Source organism: Macaca fascicularis, chromosome 3, assembly GCF_037993035.2.
Source record: "Macaca fascicularis isolate 582-1 chromosome 3, T2T-MFA8v1.1".
NCBI lineage: Eukaryota > Metazoa > Chordata > Mammalia > Primates > Cercopithecidae > Macaca > Macaca fascicularis.
In genome coordinates, this window is record NC_088377.1 from 109,657,050 (window position 1) to 109,672,833 (window position 15,784).

A 15,784-nucleotide genomic window follows, 5' to 3' on the forward strand; every position below is an offset into this window, starting at 1 on the left:
CTTAGTTTCTTGGTTTTATTGTTCTCTCTCAGAGCAAGTATCCAGTCCTTTTCCCATATAGTACTTATGATAATGTGTGAGAAAAAATCTGAACTTACTACTTAATGTCAAGCTTCCTCAGTAGACTCAAGCTCATAGGTTAGAGACCTGATTGTGTTTGTTTTGCCCATGCGTATATCTGTAGTGCTGAAACTATATTAATCATGTGGTACAGATTCAATGACATTTGTTGCATGAATGAATGCTTGAACAATATGATTATGTTTTCTTTTTAAAGGGAACACTGCAACTGTTGAGCCTAGGTAAAATTATGCAAGTTTAATTTTCTAACTTTCCAAGCCTGTTTGCTCCCTCTCCTTTCCCCCTGCTCTGCTCATTTCTGTGTCCTCTTCAAGTCTTTTCTTTACATAATCGGAGCCATCTGCCTTCTAAGCAGAGCTCAGTTACACTGGATCCCTCACTAACCCTGAGTCTGAACTTTAGGATCCTCTTCCTTCCCTCTGGCTCTGTCTTCAGGCCACATTTAGAGAACCAAGCTTCAGATTTTCTGCAGACTGGAACTTCCTATCTGTCATGTGGAGGTGGAGGGTTACAGATGTGGTGAATGGTCAGAGCCTTTGCTATGAGTAGCTTCATCCGTTTCTTCTCAGGGTAAAAATACCATGATTTTCTTTTTATAGCAAGATGTAAGGAAGTTGAGATGCACTGTCATAGCTCTGTTCTCTGTCAGAATAAGCTCGCAAAACCCTCTAAGAATAAATATTTGTGTTATTCTTCACAGCCTGGGACTCAGAGGCTGCAGCCTACTCTTAAGCCCTGGCTAGGTGGCTGGGGTGCTACTCTCTGCAGATAGTCCTCTCTGGTGTTAGCTGTTAGCCTTTCCACCTAAAAGTTGACCGTTGCTATCGGTGGGTTTCCTAGCAATGTTCAGCTTGTCTTATGGGATGCCCAATGGATTGCGATCGGATTCGTGCATGTGAACTGCTTACAAAGTGTGGTTGCTGTACTTCCTTGGCTGCCATATTAGTAGTCATTCCCTTTGAATTCACAGCTTGGTTTCACCTTCCCTAGGTAGTTCCAGCCCCAAATTGTGGTCCTCTTATGTATACCTTTTAGGCAGCAGGGCAGTAATGGGTGATGCTCGGAGATGTGACATTCATGTTGTTCATGTATTGTGTTCTTCACTTCTGCACCTCATTCATCACAATAGAAAAGCGTTCCAAATACATTTATGCTCAAATAGAATTGATTTAATTAGTTTCAAATATCAGTATTTCCAGTGTTGCCTGCATTTTGGCATGAGTCAAAGCCTTATATCATGAAGGCTTCCATAAAGTGGAACTTTAATAGTGAAAATACAAGCCTCTGCTTGGAAATAGGGAGCTGTTTTTCTGGACATTTGGCTTTCCTGTTACTTCTGAGATGCTCTCTGAGGTGCACTGCCTCCACAGCCCGTGTGGTTATGACACTTGATCTAGTGTTTTCAGTGCTTTGAGACACTGAAAGGGCCTGTGGCTCCAGATCCCTTTTTGTATTGGCCTGGTATTACCAATCTGCATATAAAAACAAATCCTCCAGAAGATGGCAATAAAGATTAAGTAAGCACGTGTGACCTAGCAGAAGCAACAAGCAAGGCAGGGAATCAGGTTTTGCAGACTCAGGCAGGACATCTTGCCACATTCGACTAATTATAGAATAGTTATTTAAAGGAAATACCATAAGTAAATTATTTATTAACAACATTACTACCAAATTAAAATTTTAAGAAATTGCTTTTAATACAATAATTGGATATGTTTGTTTTTATCTTCCTTAAGGTAACTGTGGGATGTGCCGCCTCTATTTTTTTTTTTATGCCTGTGCCAGGTTTCATGGAAGGCAGACTAATTGGCTTTTGTAGAAAACAAAAACAAAAACAAAAACTCACATGCTATCTCTTGCTGCTGAGACCAGGATCAGAGAGGCTTATGGAAGCTGATAAAGTAAGCAGCCTCAGGAGAGGTATAAATGTACACTACATAGAGTAAAAACAAAATATTCTGTTACAAGGGAATTTAATAACATTACTTAACATACTGTTCAAAGCTTTTCAAAGGAAATACGGCAGATGCTGTTGGTTATTTTTTTCCAACACCCATTCCCACCATCCCTTCCCTTGGGCACATTCACTATAGAAGCTGTGGAAGTGCAATAAATGCTAATTTTTCTAGCTTCTCTTAAAGCTAAGTATGTCATGTAGTTCCACCTAATGAGATCTAGGAGGAGACTAGGTAGAGAATACTGAAGTGATGATTGGAAATAAGGCAGCCATCTTGTGACCACGAGTTTACAGACGCGAGAAAAATGCCAGGAGCCTAACAGAGATGTGACCTTGATGTGACCTGAGTCACTGAGCCTGTGTGTGCCACCACCTACCTTCAGGCTCCTTGTTATATAAGTTCAAGATGTTGTCAGTTAAGAATTTGGTACTTGCAACCAAAAGCATGTATTACAGCAAAAGTAATACATTATCTTGAATTTCATCCTCACAACAGTGTGAGCTAAGTATTATGTATGAATGAGGTAAAAGAGACTGGGAAAGGTTAAGATCTCTCTTTTGAGATCTTTCCCATATTAGAGTTGGAATTCAAACGCGAGTTGTCAGATTCTGGTACGTAATGCTGAAGACTGCTTTGATGGAATTAATACAAACTTAAGCCTCTTTTGGAGTCCAAAAGCAGTAGAACATCTTTCATTGTATTTTCCCTCCCTAAATGGTGACCTGGCAAAGTCGTCCACATTTATGATATTATACTTTTGAAAACAAAATATAAAGATCTTCAATCTGCAGAAAAATGCACAGCAGAAGCATAGTGATCTAGGCTAGAATTTTTTTTTTTATGAGTCAGAAAACAAACAAATAGTTGACATGAGTTTACTCAAAATGGCAGGTACTTTTGGTGAAAAGGACTGGTCAGGGCAGCTTAAGTAGTTCCAGAAACAGGGAACTCACCCTGTTTAACTTATAATGTTTGCTTGCAAGCTACTCTAGTTTGTAGTGAAGTCAGCTCCTACTCCTGATATTTTGTAGTGACATAGATTTTGTTTTTGTTTTTTTTTCTTTTTTTGAGATGGAGTCTTGCTCTGTCACCAGGCTGGAGTACAGTGGCATGATCTCGGCTCATCGCAACTTCTGCCTCACGGGTTCAAGCAATTCTCCTGCCTCAGCCTCCCAAGTAGCTGAGACTACAGGCGTGCGCCACCATGCCCAGCTAATTTTTGTATTTTTAGTAGAGATGGGGTTTCACCACATTGCCCAGGATGGTCTTGATTCTCTTGACCTCGTGATCCACCCACCTCGGCCTCCCAAAGTGTTGGGATTACAGGTCTGTGCCACTGCACCTGGCCTAGTGATACAGGTTTGAACAGCAGAAAGAAAACATGGGAATTTGAATTCTGTGGAGGTAAAACCAGAGAATGTAGCACTTACGCTTCATTCTTCTTAGTACGTTTCACTCGAGTCCATGTAAAGAGACCACCAAACAGGCTTTGTGTGAGCAACAAGGCTGTTTATCTCACCTGGGTGCAGACAGGCTGAGTCCGAAAAGAGAGTCAGCAAAGGGAGATAGGGGTGGGACCGTTTTATAAGATTTGGGCAGGTAAAGGAAAATTACAGTCAAAGGGGGTTGTTCTCTGGTGGGCAGGAGTGGGGGGTCACAAGGTACTCAGTGGGGGAGCTTTTTGAGCCAGGATGAGCCAGAAAAAGGAATTTCACAAGGTAATGTCATCAGTTAAGGCAGGAATAGGCCATTTTCACTTCTTTTGTGATTCTTCAGTTACTTCAGGCCATCTGGATGTATACATGCAGGTCACAGGGGATGTGATGGCTTAGCTTGGGCTCAGAGGCCTGACATTCCTGCCTTCTTATATTAATAAGAAAAATAACATAAAATAGTATTGAAGTGTTGGGCCAGCGAAAAACAATTTTGGGGGGAGTGGCATGGAGAGAGAATGGACAATGTTTCTTAAGGCTGCTTCAAGCAGGATTGGGGTGGCGTGGGAACCTAGAGTGGGAGAGCTTAAGCTGAAGGAAGATTTCGTGGTAAGGGGTGATATTGTGGGGTTGTTAGAAGAAACATTTGTCATGTAGAATTATCGGCGATGGTCTGGATTTGGTTTTGTATGAATTGAAAAACTAAACAGAATAAGAGAAGGAGAAAAACAGATATCAAAGGACTTAGAATTGGGAGGACCCAGGACATCTAATTAGAGAGTGCCCAAGGAGGTTCAGCATAGCCCTGCCAGCAAAGATTATTTATTTACTTTAAGAGGGAGTTAAGAGTGGCGGTTTGGGGATAGCACCGGGAGATATCAGCTGTGATGGCTTGGAGAAACAGTGTAAACCGGCAGTGTAAACAAGAGCAGAGCATTTATGAGTACTTGAGAACAGTGAATAGGAGTATGACTAGACAGAAGATAGTACGGATGACAAGTTTTCTGGGGCACAGTCCAAGTTGGTCTGGTGTCTGGAATGAGGCTGGGGCTTAATAAAAAGGAGCATCTATACAGGAGCTTAAATGGGCTGTACCTTGGACCTTTCTGAGGACAGGCCTGAATTCTGAGAAGAGCAAGTGGTAAAAGTATTGTCAAGTCCTTTTTAAGTTGGTGGCTGAGTTTGGTGAGGTGTGTTTTTAAAAGACCATTAGTCTGTACTACCTTTCTTGAAGATTGAGGACTGTAAGGGGTATGAAGGTTTCACTGAATACTAAGAGCCTGAGAAACTGCTTGGATGATTTGACTAGTAAAGGCTGATCCACTATTGGACGATATAGAGGTGGGAAGGCCAGACTGAGGAATTATGTCTGACAGAGGGGAAGAAATGACCGCAGTGGCCTTCTCAGACCCTGAGGGAAAGGCCTTCTACCTATCCAGTGAAAGTGTCTATCCACACCAAGAGGTATTTTAGTTTCCTGACTGGAGGCATGTGAGTAAAGTCAATTTGCCAGTCCTGGGCGGGGGCAAATCCCCGAGCTTGATTTGTATGGAAGGGAGGGGGCCTGAGAAATTCCTGAGGAGTAGTAGAATAGCAGATGGAACACTGAAAAGTGATTTCCTTGAGGACAGATTTCCATGATGGAAAGGAAATGAGAGGTTCTAAGAGACGGGCTAGCAGCTTGTAACCTACATGGAAGAGGTTATGAAATAACGACAGAATAGAATGGACCTGTGAGGCTGGAAGGAGATATTTTCCTTGGTCTAAGAATCATTTGCCTTGTGTGGGAAGAGATTGATAGGTGGAAGTTTCAGCAGGGGAGTAGGTGGGAGTGACCAATGTGAAGGAGAAAAACTGACCATGAGGGACCGAAGTAGAATGCTAGCTGCTTTTTTAGCTAACTTATCAGCATAAGCATTGTCCTGAGTGATGGGATCTGATGCCTTTTTGATGGCCCTTGCACTGAATGACTCCAGTTTCCTTTGGAAGTAAAGCAGCTTTGAGAAGCGTTTTTATTAAAGAGGCATTAATGATGGAGGACCCTTGCATAGTGAGGAAATCTTTCAGCCCATATAACAGCATGGTGGTGCAGGATATGGAAGGCATATATAGAGTCAGTATAAATATTGACATGTAGTCCTTTTGCAAGAGCTAGGGCCTGAGTTAAGGCAACTAGTTCGGCTTGCTGAGAGGTAGTGGAGGGTGGCAGAGCAGTAGCCTCAATGATAGGTGTGGAAGATACCATAGCATAGCCTGCCTTTGCTGGTGAGTGGCAATTAGGCCTGGTGGAACTGCCATCAATAAACCAAGTGTGTTTAGTGTGAGGAACAGGAAAGAAGGAAATATGGGAAAATGGGATGAATGTCAGGTGGATCAGAGAGATACAGTCATGGGGGTCAGGTGTGGTATCAGGAATAATGTGGGAGGCTGGATTGAAGTCTGGGCCAGGAACAACGGTAATTGTGGGAGACTCAACAAAGAGTGAGTATAGCTGAAGGAGCTAGGGAACAGAAAGTATATGCATCAGATGTGAGGAAGAAAATAGATTTTGGAAGTTATGAGAACTGTAGAGAGTGAGTTGAGCATAGTTTGTGATTTTTAGGGCCTCCAAAATTATTAAAGCAGTGGCAGCCGCTGCACGCGGACATTAGAGCTAGGCTAAAACAGTAAGGTCAAGTTGTTTGGACAGAAAGGCTACAGGACGCGGTTCTGGCTCTTGTGTAAGAATTCTGACCCCACTAACCATGCCTAGAAAGGAAAGGAGTTGTTTTGTAAAAGGGATTGGGGTTTGGGAGATTAGCCGGACATGATCAGCAGGGAGAGCACGTGTTTTTATGAGAATTATGCCAAGATAGGTAACAGATGAGGAAGAAATTTGGGCTTGACTGAAGTAATGGGGGCTGTCTGTGAAGCTTTGTGACAGTACAGCGCAGGTAATTTGCTGAACTTGATGGGTGTCAGGGTCCGTTCAAGTGAAAGCAAAGAGGCTGGGATGAAGGGTGCAAAGGAATAGTAAAGAAAGTATGTTTGAGATCTAGAACAGAATAATGGGTTGTGGAGGCAGGTATTGAGGATAGGAGAGTACATGGGTTTGGCACCATGGGGTGGATAGGCAAAACAATATGGTTGATAAGGTGCAGATCCTGAACTAACCTGTAAGGCTTGTCTGGGTCTAGGACAGGTAAAATGGGGGAATTGTAAGGAGAGTTTATAGGCTTTAAAAGGCCATGCTCTAACAGGTGAGTGATAACAGGGTTTAATTCTTTTAAAGCGTGCTGTGGGATGGGATATTGGCGCTGTGGGATGGGATATTGGCGTTGAGCAGGGTAAGGGTCATTATATTTTAGTGGGATGGTAATGGGCATGTGATCAGTTGCCAGGGAGGGAGTAGAGATGTCCTATACTGTGGTTTAAGGTTGGGGGATACGAGAGGAAGATGCAAAGGAGGCTTTGGGTTGAGAAGAAGGGTGGCAATGAGATGTGGCTGTAGTCCAGGAATAGTCAGGGAAGCAGATAATTTGGTTAAAATGTTTTGACCTAATAAGGGAGCTGGGCAGGTGGGGATAACTAAAAAGGAGTGCATTAAAGAATGTTGTCCAAGTTGGCACCAGAGTTGGGGAGTTTTAAGAGGTTTAGCAGCCTGGCCGTCAATACCCACAACAGTTAGGGAGGTAAAGGAAACAGGCCTTTGAAAAGAAGGTAATGTGAAGTGGGTAGCCTCCATATTGATTAAGAAGTGGACGGACTTGCCCTCCATTCTAAGTTACCTAAAGTGTCTGTGATGGTCCAGGAAGCTTCCAAGGCCACTGGGCAGTGTCAGTCTTCAGCCGCTAAGCCGAGAAGATCTGGGAAGGAGGCACAGAGCCTTGGGCTAGAGTTCCAGGGGCTCTGGGAGTGGCTGCCGGGCGAGTTGAACAGTCCGATTTTCTGTGGGGTCCTGCACAGATGGGACACGGCTTAGGAGGAATCCCGGGCTGCGGACATTCCTTGGCCCTGTGGCCAGATTTCCAGCACTTGTAGCAAGCTCCTGGGGGAGGCGGTCCTAGAGGAACACCTGGCTGCTGCAGTTTAGGCGTTTGGAGTTCTTGTGTGCTGGAGATGTGGCTGGGGTTTCTCTCACAGTGGAGGCAAGGAATTGTAACTCAGAAATATGTTGCTACTTGGCTGCCTCTACTCTATTATTTTACACCTTGAAGGCGAGGTTAATTAAATCCTGTTGTGGGGTTTGAGGGCCAGAATTTAATTTTTGGAGCTTTATTTAATGTCGGGAGCAGATTGGGTAATAAAATAAAATGCATATTGAGAATAAGACGGCCTTCTGACTTTTCAGGGTCTAGGACTGTAAAGCATCTCAGGGTTGCTGCTAAATGGGCCATGAACTGGGCTGGGTTTTTCATATTTTATGAAAAAGAGCCTAAATGCTAACTGATTTGGGAGAGGTTGGATAAAGAAAAGAGAGCATTAACCTTGACTATGCCTTTAGCTCCAGCCACCTTTTTAAGAGGAAATTGCTGGGCAGGTGGCAGAACGAAACTGTAAGCCGGACTGGGTATGAGGAGGGTTGGTGGTGAAAGGATTATAGGGTGGAGGAGCGGAGGCTGAGGAAGAATTGGGACCTAGCTCGGCCTGGCGAGGAGGGGAGAGGTCAGATGGGTCTATAGAAAACGAAGATTAGAAAGACTCAGCGACGCTTGGGGTTGGGACTGAGGGGATAGGCAGGAGGGAAAGAAGGAAGATTTGGCGTGAGTTGTATTGGGAACAGAGACTAGGGAGGGGCGGATGTGTAAAAGAATGCCTGGACGTCAGGCACCTCAGACCGTTTGCCCATTTTATGACAAGAATCATTTAGATCTTGTAGGATGGAAAAATCGAAGGTGCCATTTTCTGGCTATTTGGAACCACTGTTGAGTTTGTATTGGGGTCAAGCGGCATTGTAGAAAAAGAAGGCGTTTAGGTTTTAGGTCAGGTGTGAGTTGAAGAGGTTTTAAGTTCTTGAGAACACAGGCTACGGGAAAAGAAGGAGGAATGGAGGGTGGAAGGTTGCCCATAGTGAAGGAGGCAAGCCCAGAGGAAAGAGGGTAGAGACATGGAGAGAAGAGATGGGGGGTGCTTGCCCCCCAGGAAAGTGGAGAAGGGGTAGAGATATGGAGATAAGGGATTGGGGGGTTCTTGCCCCCCAGAAAAGCAGAGAAGGAGTAGAGACATGGAGAGAAGGGGTAGGGGGTTCTTGCCCCCCAGAAAAGCGGTGCTTGCCACTAAGGGTGAAGGACCAAGGCAGGCGTCCCTGCGTGGTCAGACACCTCTGAAACGTGAGTGAATAATCAGGCAGGCGCCCCCATGTGACTAAACACCAAGGGAAGACTGTCTTCCCCAGTCCGTGACCAGTGCCGGAGTTTTGGGTTCACAGATAAAATGCGTCTCCTTTGTCTCTACCAGAAAAGGAAAGGAACTGAAATTAAGAGAAGGGAAAGATTGAAGTGTGGTGCCAAGATTGAAAGGAGAAAGAGGTTGAGGGATAGTGAGAGAGGTTGGAGAGGAGAGTAAAAAAAGGCCGCTTACTGGATTTAAAATTGGTGAGATGTTCCTTGGGCTGGTCGGTCTGAGGACCAGAGGTCATAGGTGGATCTTTCTCATGGAGCAAAGAGAAGGAGGACAGGGGATTGATCTCCCAAGGGAGGTCCCCCGATCTGAGTCATGGCACCAAAATTTCACTCATGTCCGTGTGAAGAGACCACCAAACAGGTTTTGTGTGAGCAACAAGGCTGTTTATTTCACCTGGGTGCAGGCAGGCTGAGTCTGAAAAGAGAGTCAGCAAAGGGAGATAAGTGTGGGGACGTTTTATAGGATTTGGGTAGGTAAAGGAAAATTACAGTCAAAGGGGGGTTGTTCTCTGGTGGGCAGGAGTAGGGGTCACAAGGTGCTCAGTGGGGGAGCCCTTTGAGCCAGGATGAGCCAGGAAAAGGAATTTCACAAGACAATACCATCGCTTAAGGCAAGGACCGGCCATTTTCACTTCTTTTGTGGTTCTTCATCAGTTAAGGCGAGGCAGGGCATTTGCACTTCTTTTGTGATTCTTCAGTTACTTCAGGCCATCTGGGCGTATACGTGCAAGTCACAGGGGATGCGATGGCTTGGCTTGGGCTCAGAGGCCTGACATGTACTGTATTACATTTCTTCTCTTTCCCACATTATTTATGGGAATATGATGCAAAAATGAGGTATCACCATTTGGTTTGGTTTCAACATTTTGCTGTTTTGCTTTATTTAAAATTCCTTTTCTACAGGATGAACCTTATGTTACATTATTTGCCAAGCCCAATTAAATTGCTATCTTTATCTGTAAATTAGCTAATTGTACTTTTCTTAAAAACAAAATGATTTTAATAAAGGTATATATAATATATAATATAATAACACAAATTAAATAGAAAACTTCTTTATATAGCCACATAGGTGTAGTAAATGATTATAAATATTGTTTGCATAATTCCCAACTATTAGTTTTTTGAAAAAAGTGATATTTAAATGAAAGAAAAAATCTATTTAAATTAAGTCAGAAATACATAAGAAAAAATTTCTTACTAAATTTTAAAAAACTGACTAAATTACACACACAATTTTTTTAGGGGAGGGCTTAGATATCTATCTTTAAAAATTACCTTTTAAATTTTGAATTGGTAGAAAAGCTTTTAAATATATATGCAATTTTAAAGTGTAATAGCAATTGCAATGGAAAATTTCTTAGATGTAAATACTTACTGGGCACATATGCTTTATAAAGTTGTGCAACTTACATGTAGTATAGTATCATGATGTAATCAGCAGAGATACTCTTTTTTTTTTTAGCAACACAAGAGATTTCATTGTATATATGAATAAATTTGATATTTTAGTGACTGAAATTCTGAAAGTTTAAATAGAAATAAAAATTTTATCTAAGCAAATAAATAACAAACTGAGATTTTAAATATTTGGCACTTATAGAGCTATGTTCATCTCAGTATCATTGTAATTAGGTTACACTTTAGAGTCATGTTCGTTTGATTAGAATGTTCTAAATTAAAAGAATTAATTAAACATTGTATTTTTGCATTTACAAAGTCAAATATTGTCCATTTTTTTCCTGAAAGCTGGTAGAATTTCCTGTTCCACAAGTCTTCTGTTTAAGGAAGTGGCCATAATGTCTGCATTTTGTACAGTTGTCTGGGATCAGCCTTAACATGAGTATGTGAATCTCTTGGGATATCTTCCCAATATGTCTTTTTCATACTGGGAAGATGTCCCAAGCGGTCTGAACAATCTGTACTGCCGTACAAAGAGTACTGTGGGTTTTCAAATAGATTCTTCATAGCAGCATCGTTATTGACTGAATTGTTACCCCCACTCCTCCCTTATTGGTGATCTCATTGTGGATTGTCATGGCATGAAGGCTAGTTTTCAGGGTAAGCCCTAAGAAATCTTCAGGAGAAGGCAGTCTTCTTTTCCCCAAGTATTGTACTCAAATTTTAAGAGAAAAAAAAAAAAAAAAGAAAAAACCAAACCAAACCAATCTGCTCTTTGCTTGTGGTTCTTTGGCCTTTGTTATTCTACCGGCAGATCTTCATACTGTTAAACTTTGAAAAATGGCATTAGATTAGTTAAATTTATGAGCTGGTGAAGTTAGAATTCTACAGACTCTAAATATATTTGAATTAGTTCAAAGAAGCTTCAAGAGAAAAAAGGCCTTTCCACTTTTCTATGATTTTCATATAGTAAAAGAATTAATTAAATATTAATTGTCCCTTATTTGTATATTCTCCTAGTTAACCCATTTCTAGTAGGTAGCTAAGATACTTACCTTAGTTAAGGATTTTTTTTTTCTACATGACAACAGAAGACATTATGTTGGTCAACAAATTAGTAACACATCTATATTGGTACCTAGTGCATTCTGGAAAATAAAATGGTTATTTGCAATTTCTGATTGTCCACTGTTTCTTAAAGAAAATGGAACATCCAGATTATTTGTTAAGACTGCTCATTAGAAGTTGATGGGGCTGAATAACTGGTGAAATTTGAATATGAATTGTGGATTAGGTAATAGCATCAAGGTCAAATTTCCTAAAATTGTTCGTTGTACTGGAGCCATGTAAGAAAATATTCTTTTTTCAAGAGGCACAGACTGGAGTATTAAAGGAGTAAAGAGATATGAAGTCTAAAACTTATTCTCAAATGGCTCAGAATTTTTTTTATATGTACATATACGTCCATATAAATAGAGAGTGAGAGAGAGATGAAACACATGTGGCAATGTTAACAATTGGTGAATCTGGGTGAAAGGTACAAAAGTATTTTGTATAATTCTTACAACATTTCTCTAGGTTTGAAATTATTTCAGAATAAAAAAGTGAAATGTGCCTTTGAATTAAGGCTTAAACAAAAACAAGTGTGTGTTTCCAGCCACCTGAGAGACATGCTCCTTTTTCTCTAATCCGTGTCTTTTATTTCTGTGTTTTAAAATAAGGAGAAAGTGTATCCGTGACATTTTAAAACATCTAATAGCAAGAGGGATAGACACTTCCATAATGGCCATGGGGACTGTCCATAGAAGCTACAGGAAACGGATTCCCTCAGCGTTTCCTTCCTGTCAGGAATGAAAACAGCAACCCTTGGAGAGCTGCCTCTTCAGTTATGTGCTTGGGGGATGATAGAGGTTTTATTTATTTCTAGCTTTTTCCTTCTGGTTAGAAATCAATTATGTGAATGTGCTAATCGAATTCCTTCACACTCATACAATTATAATTATGAGGAATAAATAAGTGGAAGGCCTTACACACGTTATACCCTTTTGAGTACTCAAAAATCTTGGCTTTTGCCCAATATAAAAGCCTGCATTTAATTTAAGGTCTTGCACCTAATGATATCAAACAGTTTCAGTCAGTTATGCCTCAATAATTTGACTTTAAAGACTAGAGTAACTGTGATTAACTATCTGGGTTTTTCTGAACATCTACTTTATGTAATGTTATGCTTTTTAATAAAGATAATTCCTTACATACTTTGATAAATATATTTTAATCATATGCCTTTGCAATACTTTTCCAAAATTTAATGGAAAAAGTCCCCAGTAGATTGTTGGTCAGAGAAAGGACCATTGTGTCATTAGCTCCTATGAATTAAGTCAGGCAAGGTGGGGGGTAGCAATCAGCATTAAACAAAAGGGAAAATTCAGGCTCAGAGGGCTGAAATAACTTCTTCAAAGGCAATTCTATTTTAGTTTATAGTGTAATCGATGGCTTCAAGAATAGAGTTCTTCACAAAGCTATGAGTTTTCTTAATTATAGTGACTTCATACTTAGGCATATGTAGTCATCCTTGGTCATTTTTTCCATTTGTTTATGCTAATTTGCAATTCAAAAAACACTTTTTTTTTCTTTGCACTTGAAAGCTTCAGAATTTAAGCTGCTTTGTAATTACCAATGGCAAAATATTTTCAAGTCAAATTGCTGGGACTTGTTTGTTTGTTGGTTTATGATTATTTTAAAAAATATTTTTATTCATTTTTTGTTTTTTTATTATTTTGCTGGGACTTTAATAATGTTGTGATATTTTGATTTCTGTGACATCTTAACGGTTATGTTTTTAGCAATATAGTTTTGAGTGTTTTCCTACTTTAAATGCTTTAAAAATTATTACTTTGAGTATTGTTTCATTTCTTTTTTTTTTTTTTTTTTTTTTTTTTTTTGAGACGGAGTCTTGCTCTGTCGCCCAGGCTGGAGTGCAGTGGCCGGATCTCAGCTCACTGCAAGCTCCGCCTCCCGGGTTCACGCCTTTCTCCTGCCTCAGCCTCCCAAGTAGCTGGGACTACAGGCGCCCGCCACCACGCCTGGCTAGTTTTTTGTATTTTTTAGTAGAGACGGGGTTTCACCGTGTTAGCCAGGATGGTCTCGATCTCCTGACCTCGTGATCCACCCGTCTCGGCCTCCCAAAGTGCTGGATTTACAGGCTTGAGCCACCGTGCCCGGCGTATTGTTTCATTTCTAAAATCAAAATATGATACAAGCCTATCACTCATTTCATGTTGCAAAAATCCTTGAAAGACTTGCTTTGTATGCTAAGGAAAGACCCCAGATTCCTCATATCTCTGAATGATGGTCTTTGGGGTTCAATCTTTCCCAAATCTCCATAACTGTTTTCTTACCCCTTTGCACCCCAAAACTTTCTTTAGGTATTGAAACCTAGAGTTCCTATTCTATGTCCCATATCCTCTGAGGAACCACCATTCTATTCTATGGAGTTCTATTTCTCCTCCCTCTCTTTATTTATCCTTGAATTTAAATTGAATTTCCTTCTTTACATCCATAAGCAAAACCCATTTACCCATATGGCATGTCATGCAGAATTAGGAATTCCATGAACAGATTACATAATGAAAAAAGATTAAGAGAGAAAATGTTCCATGGTGCCTCAGGCCAATCTTAATGAAGCCATAAATATTTTCCACTTTTAGCTGCTTTTTTCAACATCTACGTGGCTAAAAATCTTCCTAGCATTACCGTATTTAATATTTGAGCAATGCTGTAGTCAAACTGAATACCCAGCTGGGACCCTACGTAGCATACACTTAGCCTCTTAATGTAAGATTTGAGTATTGCAGCACATCTGAAACATAGCTTGGGAGGGAGGAGGAAGACGAAAAGGGAGAGAACGGAAGCTTAGTAAGGTAGTGGGACCCAAACACAAATGCCTTCACATTCCATGGTATGGGGGTTAAAAAAAAAAAAAAAGTATAAGTGCTAAAAGGAGAAACTTCCTAATTTCTATCAGAGTTACAGAGAAAGTCAATATTGTTGGATAGAACAAATGACATAATAACTGAACTAAACCTAACTATTAGATGATCAAAACCAGTTCTTTTCAAAGTTGATGCATATATAAATCATTTGGGATTCTTACTACAATACAGATTCTGATTTAATGGGTCTAGGATAGAACCTGAGATTGTGTGTCTTTAACAGGCTCCAAGGTGATGCTGCTGCTGCTGGATTATAGTCTACACTTGGCATAGTGAGGCTTTAGAATACCCTCATTTTGTGTGTGTGTGTGCAAAATACATGAAGGTCTTATATGAAAAATTAAAATATTTAATATAACTTCTAATATGTACACTCTGACCCCTTGTGTGTAGATTAAAAACAAAAAAACAATACAATGAAGAATCATCTGATAAAGCATGCATTTTTTAGGATTAAATTTAGATGACAAGAATCCAAAACAAAGCAATTAGATCTGAAATTCTGAGACTATTACCTTACATTTGTATCAAGGAAAACAGTCACAGCACACATTCTCTTAATACATAATTTTGACTTCACAAGAAGAGGATCTGAATCATCTGTTCTCTTATGCTGTGCTGCCAAGGCTCATAAAAGCTCTCCAGCAGGCAAGCCTCTGTGTCCTGTCACACCACGGCCTTCCACCGACACAAGTGTTTGTCCTCTAGAAACTTTCAAGTTGAGCCCTGCAAAATTTGCACTTTTTGTCTTTCTAGGTTTGCAATATTGATATTCCTGAGTCCTATGTTTCTTTCACATTGTATTTGGCAAAACTAAATAATAATATGTATTTGCATATATATTTACATAGTTCCATACACATATTTATTTACATTTGTATAATTCTTTAAGTTGATTTCCATATACTTTCCTTTAATCTTCTCAATGATTTTGTGAGTTTAGCTGTTTTCTCCATGTTGCTAGTTAAAAAAACCAAAGCTTGAAGATGTCAGAAAACGTGCCCAGGATTTACTAAGTGGCAAAGTCAACACTCAAATCTAGGTCTTTGGGTGAAAATAATCTCAGTGTCTTTCCACCAGGTCTTACTTATTTTTATCATATGGAACATATGTAGAGGTGATGTTATTGTGAAACCAAGAGGATAATTGCTAAGATAGCTTAAATAAAGACTGCAGAGAAAGAACAAAGAGATCTCTTTCCAAATACTGTGACCAAGTCAAATCTAGAATCCAGTTGCATGGCTAAAAGGGATATGTTAGCTCTGATTAAATAACAAGTTTTGACATGTAGCAGATGACAGACAACAGGAAGAGGCCCAGAGCGTGCAAGTGCGCAGACTTCCAGTCATTTTCAATAAATGACTGTGTCAGTGGAACATCAGTAACCCAGGATTTCCTTTAAAGTTCACTCTTTTAAAAATAAAAAAATAGGGACAGTTAAAAAAATTAATTATATTTTATTTTAAGTTCTGGGATACATGTGCAGGATGTGCAGGTTTGTTACGTAGGTAAACGTGTGCCATGGTAGTTTACTGCAC